Source organism: Ranitomeya variabilis, chromosome 2, assembly GCF_051348905.1.
Source record: "Ranitomeya variabilis isolate aRanVar5 chromosome 2, aRanVar5.hap1, whole genome shotgun sequence".
Lineage (NCBI taxonomy): Eukaryota > Metazoa > Chordata > Amphibia > Anura > Dendrobatidae > Ranitomeya > Ranitomeya variabilis.
In genome coordinates, this window is record NC_135233.1 from 350,047,027 (window position 1) to 350,068,149 (window position 21,123).

The 21,123-nt window shown below is 46.2% G+C and overlaps 1 protein-coding gene across 6 annotated transcripts in view; it reads right to left on the reverse strand.

The window, feature by feature from the left end:
* SIPA1L3 (signal induced proliferation associated 1 like 3) overlaps positions 1-21,123 on the reverse strand; it is a 137,957-nt gene that overhangs the window by 111,197 nt on the left and 5,637 nt on the right. Inside the window, exon 1 of one of the 6 annotated variants that reach the window (XM_077285544.1) lies at positions 16,693-16,755. The exons of 3 other annotated variants lie outside the window; for them this stretch is intronic. The gene's annotated coding sequence lies outside the window, so the exon portion shown is untranslated. Of the gene's footprint in view, positions 1-1,611; positions 1,743-16,692; positions 16,756-21,123 lie in introns of those variants that run through there. 2 more of the 6 variants (XM_077285546.1, XM_077285543.1) reach the window with 2 other exon arrangements.

A 21,123-nucleotide genomic window follows, 5' to 3' on the forward strand; every position in this document is an offset into this window, starting at 1 on the left:
AACTGTGCCGCCCGCAGATGCCTTCAGTTTTAGACGAGGCGTAAGTCATGGTGCCCCATGCCCCAGTGCTCACATTATTGCGGCGTATGGTGGAAAGGGAAGACAGCAGAGCGGGCGCGTCTGACCAAGGAAACAAATGCGTCTAGAAATGACCGTTATGTCATAGTCCGGGACGACGAAAATACACGACCAGGGGTGTAACCTCAATACAGAGTGAAAATATGAAGAGTATAAATGAGGAAAAGGAATAAATAGAATATTTCTCTGTATAACCCCTTTAAACCCCCATGAAAAACTGAATGTCATGGGTGAGCACCTGCAGATCGTCCTATGTCATTGGACAGATGATTTTGGAGGAACGGCCAACCATCCAATGGGAATTTGTGAGGCATTTATTCAGAATACGTCAGGGAAGAAAAGATTGGGCATATCGAATTTTAACATGCCCCATCCTTTTGTTCTCAGGGAAGACAGGCCATTGTCACACGGAATTACAGTCCGTTGGTGTATGGCCAGGTAAAGGATAGTCCGTACATTTTGACGCCCCCCCTTTCAAAAAGGTTTATTTATATCTATGGTTTACAGCAGGCATGCTGGGAGTAGTAGTACTGCACTAGCCACACAACAATGAATATAATATAGTTTTAAGGACATTAACGCATCATGTGTGCCGCAATATAGTGTGCGACCATATTCTTGTATAAACCATGCCTCGCCGTGACACAGACAAGGTGAGAGATAGGAAATGTAAGAGGGCTATGCCCCATCAATGTCAGTGGTGGAACAGGATAGCAATCATCGGATGACATATCCCGGGTCAAGACAATCATTCACCTCTAATACGTCCCCCCTCGCTCTGACATAGGCGCAGCACCGAGGAGGGGCGGACCGGGAGGTAGACATTACAGAACACATCCTCTCCTGTGCTTTTAATTATTAAATGTAACTGTATGACCTTTAGCTGCTTTCCCTTTAAAAGAAAAAAAAAAAATCATGAAATCCTGCATGCACTGCTTTGCGTAACCCATAAATTATTTAAAGGGGGTGTCGCTGTGCTCGGCGGGTGTACATAATTTTCGGCATGACATCATTTTTACGGCGGGCGATATCATTTGGTAGGCTCCACCCCAGCAGCATGCGGATAGACTGAGAAAAGCTGGCACAGCAGCACGCCGTCCCCAAAATGGCTATTAAACGCGGGTGCAGTAGGAGAACGGAAAGCAGCCCCCCAGGGAGTCGCTGCCTGTGCCGCCCCGCACTTAATATATAGTGATGTGCGGTCCGTTAATCATTGCGTTGCCCTAAGGAGTCTCTAAATTATAGAATAAAATAGCAAAAAAAAAGTCCAGTATAGAAACATACCTAGAACTGGGGTAACAAGTGCGACCCCTACCCCTCTACTTCAGCTCTGCCTGGGGAGGACGGCACAGCTATAACAGGTTGCATTATGTGGCGGTATAACATAAATCATTGATGCAGAAGCCCGTACACACGGATGCACACAATTCTAGCCGTATACACGGAGCGGTCTGCTGCAGTATGGAGGAGTAATCCTGCAGCACTAGCCTTCCCACGTACAACAACCCTCGCCGTGCACAATCACACAATCACCTGCTATCTGCAGTCCCCATTTCATAGGATCCGTCCTCTCCCCGGCCAGAGATACACAGTCTGGTGAATGAGAGGAGGAAGCTGAGCCGTGGGCTGCCTAGTAATACTACCATACTCGTCCACTGAATACTAAGTGGGATTACATCCCCCCTCCCACACGCCGGCGCACGGCTCCCATCACCATCAAAGACAATGCTGGAGCAGTCCATGGCTCCGATGTGTCACTGCTGGGCTTACAGAGCACATGGACCCGGCGGCCAATGACAAGGGGTTAAAAGGACGAGGAGAGCGGGAAGTTTAATATCCGGTGCAGGAAGAAAGTGATCCAATGATGGCGTAGGGTTTAAAGAGTTAAACGGTCAACACTAAGCACTGCTACGTCTCAGGACGACACTTGCAATCACAGGGGAAAAAAATGGCGAACAACGTTGCTTTATCCGTATCCCGAAAGTTTCATTTTTAACCAAAAGACCCCATTTCACACCTTAAATAAGGACCCCGACTCCTTTCATCACCAACACGTAGAAGTACCTCCAAATATGAGTCAGCAAAACTCCATCCAAATGGTGGAAAGGTTCAACTGCCCGTTGGCTGAATGTTAGTCCTCTTGACCGCTCCATATACATGCACGCTCTGCTACGCCGAGCGTGCACAAGTTCTTAATGTGGATAGGCAAGGACGCTGCCGATAGGGGCTTATCTCCTAAAGAATGAGACGTGCCGACATCCAACATGCCCGATCCTTATAACATGTGCCTTCAGGAAAGAGTTTGGATTCCCCCCTTACACAGGATAGTGCCAAAATCATCCGGCTTGGCGGACAAGGGTCTAATATGTACAGCACCCTGCGGGCTGGATTACCCGCTGAGTTTTGATGCTATTTTATAAGCTGGAGTCAGGAGTGGAATCACAGGACACGTGACATATAGGTCATTCATCTCCACTCCTGAAAAAGGCAGCAAGTCTAAATCCGGCCCAGCAAAATTCAAATAAGAAGTTTAAGGGGTATTAAAAAAGAAATGTGTTCTCGCTTATCCACCGGACTGGTGATAACTGCTAGTTCAATGTGGGGGGTCTGGTCGCTAGGACTCCGACCATCCGTCAGAACAGGCGCTTGTGGGGATGATCGACTGCAGCTCCACCAAGAAAGGGGTTAAAAGTTCCCCTTTCTGGCAATTGGTAGGGGGTCCTAGAGGCTAGACCCCCATCGGTATACATGTTATCATCGATCCTGTAGATAGGAGATGACATCTAATTACTGAAATAGTCCTTTGGGGGGCTATATTCCCTCCCGCTCAAAAGACCTGGGGCTAGACAGAAACTTTAGCTGTAACACGTCGTGCAGCCAAAATCGCTTTGTGCCTCTGCTACATCACAGCAAGCAAATGGGGGTCATATTGCCACCTCTAGGGCTCCTAGACAAGCACGTTGAAAAAAAAAAAATCCAACTAACTCCAACTTTTTATGCTCCGGAGGTCGTGATGTAGCACCATTCACTTGCACTGTGGCATAAAATGATCTTTGGTCGCTCAACCAGTGTCGCTTCCAAAATGGCCATGTAGCCCCAGCCTAAGGCTACGGTCACACTTCAGTATTTTACATCCGTTATCTGTAAGCCGAAACCAGGAGAGAAACAATCAGAGGAAAAGTAGAATAGAAACACGTCACCACTTCTGTATTTATCACCCATTCCTGGATTTGGTTTACAAATAGTGATATAACATAGTGACCAAATACTGAAAGTGGCCTAAATCTAATTTGCTGGAGCCCATGATGATACGAATACCACCATGTGTGTCCTCTAGGACTACGACTACCGCAGCACCAACCCCCAGAGCCCAGCTCCCTGCAGGACTAGGTGACTTCTGGGCATAATAGGACCCCAGATAAGGACATTACGCCCTTCTTAAATGTCTACGGTGCTATATTGCACCTCTGTAGGTCTTCAGATTTTTTAAGGAGGCAAACAGCAACATTTTTTCTGCCCGATTCCATACGTATCGGTGCTTGCACCATTAAGTAGCCACCAGGTCTATAGCAGTACAACAGATTTATGGAAAGCGAGAGTGTTTCTACCTTCTTCCGGGTGATAGCCATGAAAACAGAGCAGCTGGTAGATCAGGATATCATAAACCAGCAGAGAAAGAGCTGAAGCCCACGCACAGGCGGGCACAGAACAATCCCACGCTGCCAGCAAGGTAGAAGTACAGTGCCATGTATGCACAGGATGCACAGGAAGCAATGGGGCATGCCAAGTATCTGAGGCCCCTCCTGTGTTCACCATTCATGCAGGTTAACTATTAACTAGTCCTTTCCATCACATCACAATCCATGGGATCACGAGAACCCGGGAGCCATCGGGTCCTGATATTCTGCATCACATCAGGTTTTATCTCAGCCCTAAGTTATAAAGCAGACGAGGGTCTACAGCCCCTGTATCTATCATGGAGACATCCTGGCAGTCAGACCGGAGAAGAACCGCAGCCGGCCAGACGGTAGAAATGTCTGGCCAGCGCCAGACTCGTGCAATGGAAATATCACTCACCATGGCAGCCACTCACACCAATGGTTGACCATGTGATACACAGAGTACGAACAGATCGGACGGTGACGGTATTTTGTCACGTGACGGCTTTCCAGATATGTCCGTCCTATTAAATAACCACAAATAACTCACTGGTGGACACAGACAGAAAAGGGCCCCGATGCAAGAACGATATATGGGCCCTTTTGCAGCCCAAGAGCTCCTAAAAATGCAAAATTGCACCTGCTTTGGAGGTAGAAATGGGCCCCCTTAGCACTTGGGCCCCTCTGCAGCCGCACAGGCTGCACCAATGATATATCCGCTCCTGTTCCCACTGATGTAACAGCTTTGAAGCATCTTTCCCATACTTCTCCCTGGCAGATCCTCTGTTGCTCCTGCTAAAAATTAATGAATAAATTGACAGCTCTGCAGCAAAAGTTGGCGGCGTGTCTCTATACTGACCAATCAGTGGTGCCGGTGTCACAACCCTATATAAAACGGTAACACCCATTTATAAAGAAACGTGCAGGAGGAATAACAGAGGAACAGTGCAACACAGGAGTTGTGAGAACATAGACATCAAGTGAGCCAATTACTTGGGGTTGCAAGTAAGACACACTGATAGGGAATTTACATTGTGAGCCCCGATGGGGATAGTGATGATGTCTGTAAAGTGCTGCAGAATATCATAACGTTATATAATCAAAGCATAAATCAAAAATAATATTCAATTAGGCTACTTTCACACTAGTGTCGTGCACTGCACTTCGCTATGCGTCGTTTTGTAGAAAAAACGCATCCTGCAAAAGTGCAATTTTAAAAGCATAAGTTAGGAGCTGCACAGAGAGCAAGTCCACAAAAGTGTGAGGTTTAGAGCTGCAAATGTCACACGTGCAAGTATGCGTTCTTACAAATGAATAAACAATTAAAAATATACTGGCATTCACTGTCTAGAGAAAGAATGGAGGGGTATAAAGCGTATTCTGCACCGCACACAAACATGGGGTGGTATAAGAGCCCACCGCACACAAGTACAGGACGGTATGAAGCGGACACCGCACACAAGCACAGGACAGTATGAAGCGGACACCGCACACAAGCACAAGACGGTATGAAGGGGACACCACACACAAGCACAGGACGGTGTGAAGCGGACACCACACACAAGCACAGGACGGTGTGAAGCGGACACCACACACAAGCACAGGACGGTGTGAAGCGGACACCACACACAAGCACAGGACGGTGTGAAGCGGACACCACACACAAGCACAGGACGGTGTGAAGCGGACACCACACACAAGCACAGGACGGTGTGAAGCGGACACCACACACAAGCACAGGACGGTGTGAAGCGGACACCACACACAAGCACAGGACGGTGTGAAGCGGACACCACACACAAGCACAGGACGGTGTGAAGCGGACACCACACACAAGCACAGGACGGTGTGAAGCGGACACCGCACACATGCACAGGACGGTATGAAGCACACTTTGCATGTAGCTGCATTATTAGTGATAGAGTGTAGTGTCTCTTTGCAAACAATAGATGATGTGGGGTGGGGCTTTAGTCCCTCAGAAAGCGAGCGCCCTACATTTCACACAAGAAGGTGGTCAACAATGTGTGCAAACCCACAGATAAATGACAGCAGTTATTGATTGGTACCATTAAACAGGCAGTTACCTGCGTTCCTTTCTGGATCACACAATGGTGCAGTCTATCACCTTCTACTACTATCATTTCTTCATGATGCAACTAGACCCATCTGTGTGCCGTGCATAGGGCGAGGGGTGAAAAACCACTTCCCATCTTTCTGTAAGACAGGGATACAAATGTTGGTTCTGTAATGAGCCAATTTGGGGATGATTGGGAAAAGCAGCTGACCTCCTCCGTGATTTATTTATTTTTCTCCAGAAGTCAAGAGTCCCCATCACATGTCCACTGCAGTGAGCTGGGTAATCACTAACACTGCAGGTTAATAAATTACTGGGCTGAAACTACTAACCAGAGATAATCAACCAAAGCCATGGTTAACCCAATCTGTGCCAGAAACAGTCCAAATGCAGAATAAAGAACCAGCGACCAACAAACACAGGAAACTGCAACTACTGGATCCCTGTGAGACATGACCAACCCTTTAAATTGGTACCTGGTAACTTCTGCATGGGGAGGTGAGCGATGCCAAAGACATTAGGTCCCCACATACCTACAGGCAAATGTGCACGTTCAGCAGCTATTGTACATGAGTTCTATGAATAGGACAAGCGCATGATGCCCACCATCAAGAAGGCATACCGGGATGGGGCATCGCTCACCTCCAGATGTGGAAGTCCGTGGTGCAAGCTTCGCATAAAGACTTATCCAAGACAGACAACCACTGAGCACCGTCAATAAGACTCCCTACTCTGATCGCCTCCTTAACCAAAGCAAGTATACCCCCAAAAAGCTAGATTAATGGCATCCCATTCACCAAAATATTCCCTACTTTGAACTGAGGAGAGACAAGCACCCATTTTGTAAATTGTGGCTTTTAGAGAACCATACTTTCGAAAATGAGCCACGGCGCAGAGAGGGGAGAGCCCCGGGCGCGCGCAGAGAGGGGAGAGCCCCGGGCGCGCGCAGAGAGGGGAGAGCCCCGGGCGCGCGCAGAGAGGGGAGAGCCCCGGGCGCGCGCAGAGAGGGGAGAGCCCCGGGCGCGCGCAGAGAGGGGAGAGCCCCGGGCGCGCGCAGAGAGGGGAGAGCCCCGGGCGCGCGCAGAGAGGGGAGAGCCCCGGGCGCGCGCAGAGAGGGGAGAGCCCCGGGCGCGCGCAGAGAGGGGAGAGCCCCGGGCGCGCGCAGAGAGGGGAGAGCCCCGGGCGCGCGCAGAGAGGGGAGAGCCCCGGGCGCGCGCAGAGAGGGGAGAGCCCCGGGCGCGCGCAGAGAGGGGAGAGCCCCGGGCGCGCGCAGAGAGGGGAGAGCCCCGGGCGCGCGCAGAGAGTCCAAAACCATAGTAAAGGAATGATCAGCACGGTGGCGCAGTGGATAGCACAGCAGCCTTGCAGCCCTGGAGTCCTAGGTTCAAGCCCCACTAAGAAAATCCTCACACAAGAGCCAAAACGTAAAAGAATATATAACCTTTATTAATACACACTGAAAAATATAAAACAATGAAAATACTTAGGGCAGTAACCACTAGTGCAGCAGCAGCAGTGGGTCCCACACAGGAAACAACCTCAATGTGAACAAAAATAGGGCAATAGAAAACCGTAATAATGTAAGATGCGGCTAGATATTACATAAATATAAACATACATGGGATGCAAAGTAAGTGCAAATATAGCATAAAATACATCAAAGTGATGTGTTATCATAAAGTATGACATATGTCTATACCCAAGGAACTAACAATGCCCCCATGCGGAGGTAAGACAGTCAACGACGAAGCATTTCGGTGCGAAACGCGCGTCGGGTGTGGTGGGTCTCCGGGTTCTTCCTCCTGGTAATTATGCTTATATTCATGTAGTATTTGTAGCGGTTTTGTTAGGCTGTTTAGCTGACTGTCTTACATTCGCATGGGGGCATTGTTAGTTCCTTGGGTATAGACATATGTCATACTTTATGATAACACATCACTTTGATGTATTTTATGCTATATTTGCACTTACTTTGCATCCCATGTATGTTCATATTTATGTAATATCTAGCCGCATCTTACATTATTACGGTTTTCTATTGCCCTATTTTTGTTCACATTGAGGTTGTTTCCTGTGTGGGACCCACTGCTGCTGCTGCACTAGTGGTTACTGCCCTAAGTATTTTCATTGTTTTATATTTTTCAGTGTGTATTAATAAAGGTTATATATTCTTTTACGTTTTGGCTCTTGTGTGAGTGTTTTTCTTTTTTGGTATTTTGTTATGGTTGTACCTTCATGGCCCTGTTAGGGTTATCATTTTGGTGTTTCTCAAGCCCCACTAAGGACAACATCTGCAAAGAGTTTGTATGTTCTCTCCGTGTTTGCGTGCATTTCCTCCGGGTACTCCGGTTTCCTCCCACATTCCAAAGACATACTGATAGGGAATTTAGATTGTGAGCCCCAACGGGGACAGCGACAATAATGTGTGCAAACTGTAAAGCGCTGCAGAATATGTTAGCGCTATATAAAAATAAAGATTATTATTATTATCTCACCTCATGTTTCTGATTCATCAGGTGAATCCCAGACCATAGTCGGTGGTATCGTGTCTCATTCTATACACAAATAGGGAGACCGATCAATCCTGCCTAGTTGGGTAGCGATAAGTCAAACAAACCGTCCAGAGGTAGCACAGTGATGTCGTGGAAGAAGTCTGCGGCAACCCTAGTCTAAAGGCACATTTAGATTTGGTATATGGCACTCCTGTTGTCATGGGTGCCCAAGAATCGGTCCTCTCCGTATATACGTCGGTAATGAAGAACTCAGTACTCCAATATGAGAAGAGAAAGTGCCGAGATCACTCCTGAGATCACTCCCGGCAGAACGATAGGCGGACAATTATCTTATGTGTTTGGGGGCTTTACTGTTCTCTACCTATGAAACCCATATGTTTGGTGGTGTGAGGGTGTGTGAGATTTCTTCAGATGACTGCTATCCCAGTGTACGGCCAGCGTTCATCAATCCACTTTATCCAGCCAGCAAACATCTATCTGTGAACTCTCCCACCTCACTGGCACTGTGAATAAGATTCTCACCGATCCAAGGTCAGTCCGCTCTCCTTGGCCGGGAAGCAATCTGTCCTAGAAATGATGCTGTATGCAACGCTGAATGAAAACATTCAGCAATGAGCAAGAAGAATGAAATGAGTGGGTGGCATAGTAATCCGGCCAACGGGAGTTCCAGTTCAGTTCTCCCCAAGCCTATGTACTGAGCGTCCAGCAGGTTACAGAAGATCTCCCCGGAACGGGCTGATAAGGAGTCACAATAGAGAAGGGAGATACAGGCTGATAAGGAGTCACAATAGAGAAGGGAGATAAGCCGGGGTAAGGGTACCGTCACACATTGAAATTTTCATCGCTGCGACGGCACGATCCGTGACGTCGCAGCGATCGTATGAATATCGCTCCAGCGTCGTAGACTGCGGTCACACGTTGCAATCACGGCGCTGGAGCGATGCCGAAGTCCCCGGGTAACCAGGGTAAACATCGGGTAACTAAGCGCAGGGCCGCGCTTAGTAACCCGATGTTTACCCTGGTTACCAGCGTAAACGTAAAAAAACAAACAGTACATACTCACCCGTCGGTGTCCTTCAGGTCCCTTGCCGTCTGCTTCCTGCTCTGAGTGCAGCCGTACAGTGAGAGCAGATCGCAGCACCGCTGTGATCTGCTCTCACTTTCCGGCCGGCACTCAGAGCAGGAAGCAGACGGCAAGGGACCTGAAGGACACCGACGGGTGAGCATGTACGGTTTGTTTTTTTACGTTTACGCTTGTAACCAGGGTAAACATCGGGTTACTAAGCGCGGCCCTGCGCTTAGTTACCCGATGTTTACCCTGGTTACAAGCGAAGACATCGCTGGATCGCTGTCACACACAACGATCCAGCGATGTCAGCGGGTGATCAAGCGACGAAAGAAAGTTCCATACGATCTGCTACGACGTACGATTCTCAGCAGGATCCCTGATCGCTGCTGCGTGTCAGACACAGCGATATCGTAACGATATCGCTAGAACGTCACGAATCGTAACGTCGTAGCGATGGAAATTTCAATGTGTGACGGTACCCTAAGGCCAATTCAGGAAAGCAGGAGGTTACCATATAAAAAACTTATTTTGTGAGAATGGGTTTGGCTGTTCTGTATTAGAAGCTCACAACTATCAGCCACATTGCCCGATATTGCTATGGCTCCAACCCGTCAAGACCTGAACTCGACAAGACCTCCGAACATGTCCTGCATAAACTTTTCCAGTAATTTCGTTATAGGTGAGCTAATCTTGACTCCCCGCGGCCACCACTGAGCCTCATGCACCCAAAGACACCTTCGTTGGGTCACTAGTTTTCTTCAGTGGGTCGTGTTTAGGCTACGTTCACATTTGCGTTGTGTGCCGCAGCGTCGTCGCCGCAACGCACAACGCAAACAAACGCAGTTGCGTTTTGAACAAAAAACGCAGCGTTTTGCGCCGCATGCGTTTTTTTTGCATTGAGTCATTCTTCATCCCCCCCCCCCCAAAGTCTAGACAATGTTTTGCATTTTTTATTGGAAAACGCATGCGTCGTACAACGCACCACGACGCAACTACTTGCGTCGTCTGCGTTGTCAATACAAGTCAATGGGAAAAAAGGCGCATCAACGACGCAAACACGACGCATGCGTTTTTTAAAAAGTCTGCGCCACCCAAAAAATGCAACATGTTGCGTTTGCCGCGCCCTGACAGGTGCGCCCTAACGCCGCATGCGGCGTACAACGCACCAAAACGCATGACAACGCATGTACATGCGGCCCCAATGTTAAAGATAGGGCCGCACGACGCATGCGTTTTGTTGCGGCGACGACGCTGCGGCGCACAACGCAAATGTGAACGTAGCTTACGAAGGCACCAACCACTGCATACTGGGAATAACCTACAAGATTTTACAATGTTGGAGACACTGTGAAACCAATCTTCCCAATTTGGCCCCTGATTTGGTGCTTTCCTGCTTGAAACACATCAGAACCGACTGTTCACTTATGGGATAATTTAATCCACACCTTGACAGGGCAGCCGTAGTCATCACATAATCACTCAATTAATATGAGAGAAGACATCGGTGGCTGCCCATGCTACTACCAGTGACGTATCGGAAGCTTTCTATAATTGGAGGTACAAAGCCAATGATTATTTTACCATTTCTTTGAAATTCTGAAGTCATTCTTTACAGGAAGTAACCGAACATCTTGTTTTTATACTGCACTACACATAAATCTTTATATTAACCTACCACACAACCTATGCTCAGCATTTGCCTAAAGAACCAAGACCAATATCTTCCATTATCCGAACCTCCCAGTCTAAAGGTACCGTCACACTAAGCGACGCTGCAGCGATACAGACAACGATGCCGATCGCTGCAGCGTCGCTGTTTGGTCACACAGACCGCTCTCCAGCGACCAACGATGCCGAGGTCCCCGGGTAACCAGGGTAAACATCGGGTTGCTAAGCGCAGGGCCGCGCTTAGTAACCCGATGTTTACCCTGGTTACCGGTGTAAAATGTAAAATAACAAACAGTACATACTCACCTTCGCGTCCCCCGGCGTCCGCTTCCTGCACTGACTGAGCGCCGGCCCTAACAGCAGAGCGGTGACGTCACCGCTGTGCTGTACTTTCACTTTAGGGCAGTCAGTCAGTGCGGGAAGCAGACGGCAAGGGACCTGACGGACACCGGAATGTGAGTATGTAGTGTGTGGTTTTTTTTACATTTACGATGGTAACCAGGGTAAACATCGGGTTACTAAGCGCGGCCCTGCACTTAGTAACCCGATGTTTACCCTGGTTACCAGTGAAGACATCGCTGAATTCATGTCACACACACCGATTCAGCGATGTCAGCGGGACCTCAACGACCAAAAAAAGGTCCAGGCCATTCCGACACGACCAGCGATCTCACAGCAGGGGCCGGGTCGCTGGTACGTGTCAAACATAGCGAGATCGCTACTGAGGTCGCTGTTGCGTCACAAAACTTGTGACTCAGCAGCGATCTCGCTAACGATCTCGCTATGTGAGACGGGGGCTTTAGCTCAAAACACATCTTTTTTAGAAAGGACTATTACATTTCCTAATCAAACTATTCCAAGTTTAATTAACCTATACACTCAAACGCACATATCTGTATATTCACAGATTTTATGGTCATTATCCCTTTTATAAAAGAAGATGTACAAAAGAAGCACTTTATTGTTTGTGTTGCTCCTCTTTCCTCAGACAGTAGGGAGCATTTACACTAAAAACTAGCAGCCATTATACCATTATTCTGTGCACAATGAGGAGTGTCATTGTCGTTGGCAGCTCGTGTTCTGCCGATGTGCTGCTGAGAACAATGACCTTTAAACAAAATCATTTCACCTGACGAATGAGTATTTTCCTTTGTGGCATGTTTAGGCCCCTTTCACACATCAATTTTTTGCCATCAGTCACAATCCGCTGGCACGACGGATCTGTCGCAGATTGTGAAAAACTGATGCGACTGTTCCGTTTTTTTGGATGGATCCAACTAGTGGATCTGGCTAATTGGATGGGAGCATGCTCAGTTTAAAAAAAAAAAAAAAAAAACACAGAATCTGTCGCCGAATTCTGTCATTTGACGGATCTGGCGCCATAGGCTTCCATTCCAGCAAGGAACAGACGGCGACGGATCTGTCGCTGTCCTTTTTTCAACGTACACAAAAAAAGTTACTTTGTCCGTTGTTTCCGGCCGCCGGACAAACAATATTCCACAGATCCAGTGAACGACGGATGAAACGTGAGCCCATCCGTTGCTAATACAAGTCTATGAGAAAAAAAAAAGGATCTGGCGGCATCAGTCGCCGGATCCAGTTTTTTTTCAAAATTCGACGTAATGTGACTGATGGCAAAAATTGATGTGTGAAAGGGGCCTAGGCTGACCGATTACCACTCCTAGAAACGCTCACTACCGATAATTGTTGCATGGTTATGTGTACGCGACGTCTGTTAAACTCAGGCGAAACTAGAATTTTCCAAGAAAACTCTTCAACAAACAAAAATGGAGCTTCCATCACCATCCCCAGGTCCAACAACGAGTCTCTACTGCTGATGTCAACAGAGCTGCAGCCAATCAACGAGTTCAGCGGCTCATGCCGTCAACTCAGGCAGAACCGCTGAGCTCACTTATTGGCTGCAGTGCTGCTGACCATATGACAGACTCAGTGTTTGGACCTGGGGAGGGTGAGTGAGTAGAGTGAAGGGGTTTTGTTTTTCTACAAACTTCCCTGCTTTTTTTTTTTTTTTTTTAGACTAGAAAACCCCTTTAAGCTCCTGAGAGCAGGGCCCTCCTAGTGTTTAGCCGTTTAATCTGCCCGCGTGTACTTTTTGCCACGGAAAATGTTGCCTTTATATAAAAATGCATTTTTTTTTTATTTTTACGTGTTCACTTTTCTGATATTCTATATAAGCCACTGACATGTGCACAAGATTTGGCCCCTTCGCACTTCTGTGTGGCCCTAACGCCAGCTAGGTCACTGTCATTATTGGGATGAGTGTCACCACCACAGCCCAGACATCAATGCAGACTTTGAAGACTTGTTGTGTTTGACAAGAGCTTGTTGGGACAAGATAAGGGCCGGGCTGTGACTAGAAGAACAAAGAGGACCTAATGGAACAAAGGCCTCACCCGGCCTGACAAGAAGTCGCTGTGACACTTCCTAATGCAAACATCCACACGCTCGGCTGCCCACCAAATGTTCTCGGCACCCCGTGCAAACACACTGCTGTGTACCAGGCTCTGGCAGACACAATATGGACCCAGGGACTACAGCAGGCCGGAGATATTCTACAAAACCAGGAGAAAAACAAAACTTACACCAAGATCAAGAATCAATCAACACCAATCCTCCTGTTCCCAGTCCCGAGATCACTAGAACAAGGGGAACTTCTGCCATCTCAAAAAATTCCATCCGCAGGCACCACAAATCTTTCATCAGCGACTCTACAATATTACATCCACCTTAATTCCCTGGGCTAATTAAAATTAAGATTTGCTAGCCAAAAGCTTCCTCGAGTCCAGACAGGACTAATCAGCTTATACAGATTTCATGTCTGCAATCCTAAAAACACACCAAATACCCCACAAGAGACCCTCGAGGTTCAAGTTAAAGGGGATTAGGTGGCACATTCCTCCAAGTCTTCCTTATAATGTTACCGACAATGTTGGTGGGTTTTGGGTTCACATGATACAAAATATTTAGACGCTGGTGCGCAATTGGTTTCAAGTTACTAAATTATTTTTTTTTTATTTTTTTTTAAAGAGGGGGGCAGAATGAATCCATTGATGGAAGGAATGTTGGAATAGGCTATATGACAACATGGCTATGGTATTGAGTTTTTTTAATTTTATTTTAAGCAGATTTTGGAGCAGAAATTTTCCAAATCTCAAAAACTTTGAGTTTCCGCTCAGTTTCTGATCCAGAAACTCAGCAAAATGGCTCCATGTGCACATACCGCCATACCAGGAGAGGACGTTCAAGGCGCTTGAAGAAAGCCTCTGATGTACGCCGATATATAGGTGAACAGTGGCATGGCATACGAGGGCCATTAATTCCTGCGCAAAACTATAGTCATGTCGGAAATATATTGGTGGTCATTGTAATGCCGAAACCTCCAACGATGATTAAAATGGCGTGCTGACCCGTTTTAGGCTGAAGGCAGACTCAACAGATGGTCTCGGAGTAGAGAAGTGCATAACAAAGTTTTTGAATTGGAAAAAAAAGGAAAAATTGGAGAGGGTCTCCATACCCACACGTCCACCAATTGAAACTTCAGGCATGTAAAAAGTTTTCAGACATCACTTTTTGTACCATTTTGGTCAGTGGGGATCCAATAATGTGCAGGTAGAACAGGAGATGGGTTGATCAATGGCGGCACATGGCTTACAGCATGCACATGGAAGAATGCAACAAAAGCAGAAATTCAGAAAATGCTGGCGAGGAGACGGCAAGGTAGCATTACATCCATATATTCGGAGGGGTTCGGAAAGGAGGTAGGGCTGATTGGGAGTATAAAATGCCGAACAGCAGCATCACAGGCAGCGCGGACTGTAATAACAGGCTGGTTGTCAGTGGCTGGGACCCCATGACCCATAATTTCCATATCTCCAGCTCCCGGGCTGCCCTCTAGAATCCCTCTCTATACAAACAGCAGCTGTTGCTCGAGTTCCTATTCCTCACCTTCAGGCCAAAAATGTTAATATCGTCCTGTCATCTGCCTTCATTCCGCTCTAATAGACGTTTCTTGCAGAGCGCACGACGTTCACCCCTTCGTTGCCGCAACAAGGCAAACATCCCAGGTCTCGTCTGTCTCAAGTTCACGGTGTACAAATTCCACACATATGGAGGATAGCGGTACAATTTGCAGAGGAGGCGCCCAGTTGGCCCTTGGACATATACCGGTAACCTGCTTTAACTTTCCACATTTGCCGCAACAGTTGTTATGCCAGGGCCATGAAACTCAGTTTCAGCTGTTACACCAAGTTTAGGATACAGTTACAGAGCCTGCGGCACCAAAACGGGCTCAATCTACTAATTATATTAAGGAAATAATACTGTTAAATAATGCATATATGTATCATGTCAGGGTACTGCTCTTCAGGCTTTAAATGAGGACGACGCTGATTCCAGTGTCGCCGACTTCATTTCAATATACACGGGTGACAATTTTCGGTGCTCCCATTAAAATGAATTAAGAAAGCTGAACAGATTGATATGTCATGTATCATGTCACTTTTTAACCAATTCCAGTAAAAAAAAAAAAAATGAAAGGAGGGAAAAAAATTTTGCAGCTTGTACTGAGCAGTGTGAGATGTTCACATCAGCAGGGAGGAGGCATAGTGAGAGGCAACCTAGGTTGGCAGATTCAGCAGCAGGAAAGAAAGGGAGCGAGAAGATGTCAATCAGGCTAGGAGGATGAAGATTCAGCAGCAGGAAGGAGACACACTAAAAAAAACATCAATAAGGCTAGGTGGATAAAAAGATTGTCAGTTGTAAAGAGGAAGGGCACTGAGGATCTGTCAACCAGGCTACGTGGACAGATAGTGAGGTTCTGTCAATCAGTCCAGGTGAGCAGAGATGAGACACTACAGAGCAGATGGGTTGGAGATTCAGCAGCAGGGAGAAGACACCTTGAGGATTTGTCAATCAGGTTAGTTGGGAGAAGATTCAGCAGCAGGGAGGAGGGATAGTGAGGTTCTGTTATTCAGGCCAGGTGAGCAGAGAGGAGACACAGAGCAGATGGGTTGGAGATTCAGCAGTAGCAGTGAAGAGATACACTGAGGAGCTGTCAATCAGGCTAGTCGGGGGACGACTCAGCAGCAGGGAGGAGGGGCACTGAGAAGCTGTCAATAAAGCTAGGTGAATTTTAGAAAGTATTATGCAGTCATTCCAAGGTGGACTACCAAAGTAAGTGCACCAGCCTCATCAGATCAAGATCTGAACAACAGCTTAAAGCTTGCAAGTAAGAGTAAGCTATGACTGATTCTATAGTATAAACTAATAAATCAAACCTAGAAACCAACACCTGTTTAACAACTTATGAAGCAGAAAGACTCAGCCCACAGCTACTGAAGGTGTATGGGCACCTTTCCTCTGTTTTTAACCTATGACATCACCTTGGCCTGAATGCAGTCAGGTAAATGCCAGTTTTGTAGGAAAGTGTAGACTGAAGGATTTCTCCCTCCACCCACCCCACAGAGAGAAAACACACATACCGCAGCTCTTAGACAATGAATAATAGAGTCCTTATTTGTGCCAGAAAGCAGAGCATTCACTGTCAATTATACTCGGGAACATCATTCCCAACGTGTAAGAACTGTCAGCGACGACCAAGGAAGCGATTACCTAGAAGACTGGAAGCTTGTCACTCACACAAAGATCTGCACCAGAGTCTCGGAGTCACGCATCTATTAAAAAAAAAAAAACGATTGTTCCCTTTTACAAAATATTATAAGACCCCTTCACTTAATAAAATCCAATACGTCCAACCAAAGTCTATATACATTAGATGGGTGGCTGTTCCCATCGAAATCGGCAAGTTTGGCAAATGATCATCTTTAGAGATGGATATAATCATCACGAGCTGCTAAAATGCCAAAATCACAGAATGCAGATGAGGGTCCTGTCCAAACACTACACTGTAGACATGTTGTCATTTACTGCCTGGAGAATTCCTTTAAGTACACAGACCTCTCTGCCTTCAGATATTTGCTTTGTACAGTTACCCACAAGCTTTGATATTGGTTCCAGTATAATAGTCTGTTTGATTACTGTGTAAACTGGTATTTCAATCAAGCTGAAGACTGAGCGTCTATATTCAGCCCTTAATCCTAAAGTCAACCACACATTCCTCCATTTTCATCGTAATTCGGCCTCTACAGAGCTGCACTGTTATAACGCTGAAACGACACAGGATCTCAGCTGTGTAAACAGGACGGCGGCGAACATTCATCCTAATAAGACAAATATACAGAGAAATAACGTGCACAATGGCGGAAAAAAAATCCAGAAAACCTCAAAATTAAAATGCAAAGAAAAACAACAATCGTCATTGTACAGCTTTATACAAGGCGGCCATACATCGTCTGGAGACGGCACATCACAAGGATGACCACGTGGACAGTAGAGGAACCATTAGCCTGACAGCGCAAAGCATCTCACTTGTAATACAGCAGTGTTTGGCTTACTTTGGCCAAGAGCAAATTAAAGGGCTAAGACCATCTTGGGCATTTATAGCATCCACAGGATGTACCATAAATGTCTGAAGGTCGCACCTTTGGGATTCACACCACTATAAGTGTGTAATCTCACTCTAATGACTTCTGTAGGAGTCACAAATATAGTGAAAAGAGAGGATCTATCAGGAATTTATGGCACTATTGATATGTCCAGTGGATGTGGAATAGGCAAATAGAAAAAAAAAAAAAGTAGTACTGGTGTTGCTGGCACCAAAGATCCAGGACGGCGAACATGCCCCATGCCGCAAATCTCCAGACAATCACCACTATGAACTCCCATAACTACCAACCTACAAGATGTCAGCGGTGCCCGGGCACATGTTGTGCAACAACGTTTTGTGTACTGGAAACTATAGTATACTATAGCTGGCACACAGGGTACTTTATTACTTTTGAAATGTTCACACTCTGCGTATTTGCAGTGTTTTTCCTGCTAATACTCTTTTTTTGCTGCAGGTTTTTTTTTTTCAATTTACACAATTTTGCCTTTACAATCCCCCTCCCACAAAAAAAAAATCCACATCAAAAAGCTCCACTCTGTGTGAACACAACGTTAAAGATCCTTTGCAGTAGGTTTTGCATTTTTTTCTTTGCAGTAGATCTCCTTTAATACAGATATGAATTTTCACTTTTATAATGCTGCAAAATAATGGAAAACTTTTCCATCAGTCCTAAAAAAAAAAAAAATAATAATTGGAGCACATACTGTGTAGTTTGGCAAGCAGACATTTGAAAAGTGGGTGGTGAGTAATTTGCAAAAGTAGGGGGTGGATTTAAAAGGGATATTCTCATTCTCAACCAATTACTTATGCAGTTAGAGGAAAACTGAAGAAAAAAAAAAAGAATAAGAAAACTTAAAATTCTGATATTCATACAGCTTGGTGTGATATTTTTCTGCCCCTCTCTGTAGCGGTGGCACAGGGGCTCCGGCCTGGAGATGACTGCTACAATTGCATCTTTGTGCTCATGCCTGTTTCTGGCAGCAAGCGTTTGAGAAGGAAAAATGGGTTAAATGCTCATCCAGTGGGGCCTAGATCCTGTGGGGTACGTGGTCCCCTGAAGACATGGTGGCTGCAATGTGTGACAAAGACGAGTGTCTAAGATGTCAAGTAGTTGTAGGTGCAAAGTGACAGCGAAACACGATAGACAGAGGGGGTCAGAAGAGACTGAAAAGAGTGACAGAGGGGGCAGAGACAGGACTGCGGGATGGGAAGGCAGCAGGGAAACTGACAAGTCTACAAAAGGCTGAAACAGGATGAAGAAGAAAATATTACATCAAAGTGTATCAGTCTTTTCACACCAAGTCTGTAGAAAAACATTGCACAGGTTCCTGCATCCTCCTCAACAAGGTGAAGCTGCTTGTGAGGCTCACACCAATCAACTGATACTTTGTAACATTGCACTGTTTTTCAATGTTGCTCTAAATCAGTATTCTGCCAGCACTGTAGGTATTAGAAATTCCTTTTCCTCAATTCCAAGCAGGCCATTGTTCATACAATTTGTCCAACTAGTTGCCTGCTTGCCTGCCCTGATCGGAAAGCCCCGCCATCCCCCTGTAGCGAGGCAATGCCCCGCCCTGCCAACCCCCTGTAGTGAGGCAATGCCCAGCCCTGCCACTTCCTCTAGCAAACCAAGCCCGGTCATGTCACTTCCTGTAAGGACAAACCATTCCTAACACTTCCAATGGAGACAAAGCCACACCCTACAATTTCCTGTACAGACACATAGCTCCACCCTACCACTTCCAGTACAGACAAAGCCCCGCCTTACCACTTCCTGTAGCATAACAAAGCTCCAACCACTTCTTGTAGTGAGACAGTCCCACTCTACCACTTCCTGTAGAGAAAGCTCTACTCTACCACTTCCTGTAGCTCGACACAGCTCCACCCTACCACTTCCTGTAGCAAGACAGTCCCGCTCTACCACTTCCTGTAGCATAACAAAGCCCCACCCTACCACTTCCTGTAATAATAATAAAAATAATAATCTTTATCTAATATATAAAGCTGAATGTGTATGTGTGTGTGTGTGTGTGTGTGTGTGTGTGTGTGTGTGTGTGTGTGTGTGTGTGTGTGTGTGTGTGTGTGTGTGTGTGTGTGTGTGTGTCCGGGATTGGCATCTGCACCGTCGCAGCTACAGCCACAAAATTTTGCACAGTCACACGTCTGGACCCCGAGAGCGTCAAAGATATGTTGTGAGGTGAAATTTTAACCCCGCGCTTTCCAATTCACCAAACAATTTTGCCCCTATCTACATAATGGGGAAAAAGTGAAAGGAAAAGTGTTGGAGGCAAATTAACAGCTGCCAGATGTGAACAAGGGGGACTTAAAGAATGAGAGCGATGGCGCCAAAGAGTATATACTGTACAGTTGCTAAGGTGGGGCCCCGACATGGGATACTCACCACACACGGGGATATGAACACACAAACAAAATGTGCCACACACTACCATGTGCTTGAACACATATACCACCCTCAGCGCACATTTCACCACACATACACCAACCTCGCCACATAAAAGTCAAAACACAAACGTCACCGCTCAAAACTCGCCACGCGCAAAATTCGCCACATGCATAACTAGGCTCACGCAAAACTCACCTCATGGAAAACTCGCCACACGCAAAACTTGCACAAGCGGAAAAATTGCCACATGCACAAAAGTTGCATCACATGCAAAAGTTGCCTCACACAAAACTTACACACTCAAAACGCACCACACATAAAACTCACCACGCGCAAAACTTGCTGCACACAACTTGCTACACTAATGTCGCCACACGCAACTCAACACACACAACTTCACACATGAAACTGACCCTAAAACACACACAAGTCTGGTATTATCCTTCAAAAATAAAAATCTGACTAATAAGCAGACAAACTACAAGAGCTATTATGTGTATGTGTGAGCTAATATATACTGCCAGGGGGGAGGGCTTCCTGTTGGCTGGGGATTTATCAGGCTGCCAATTTACTGTAGCTTACAAATACTGAGGTAAAAATACTGAGCAAATAACATGTGAACGAGGTCTAATACAGGAGGAGTTGACACACACATATATACAGGGGAGATGACATACAGGTATATACTATATACAGGAGATGACATACATGTATATACTATATAAAAGAGGAGATGACACATAAGTATATACAGTAGGACATGACATACAGCAGTTATATACTATATACAGGGGAGATGACATACAGGCATATACTATATACAGGAGATGACATACAGGTATATACTATATATAGGAGATGACATACAGGTATATACTATATACAGAAGAGATGACTTACAGGTATATACTATATACAGGAGGAGATGACATACAGGTATATACTACATACAGGAGGAGATGGCATACAGGTATATACTATATCAAGGAGGAGATGACACAAGTATATACAGGAGGAGATGACATACAGCAGGTATATACTATTTACAGGGGAGATGACATACATGTATATACTATATACAGGGCAGATGACCTACAGGTATATACTATATACAGGAGATGACATACAGGTG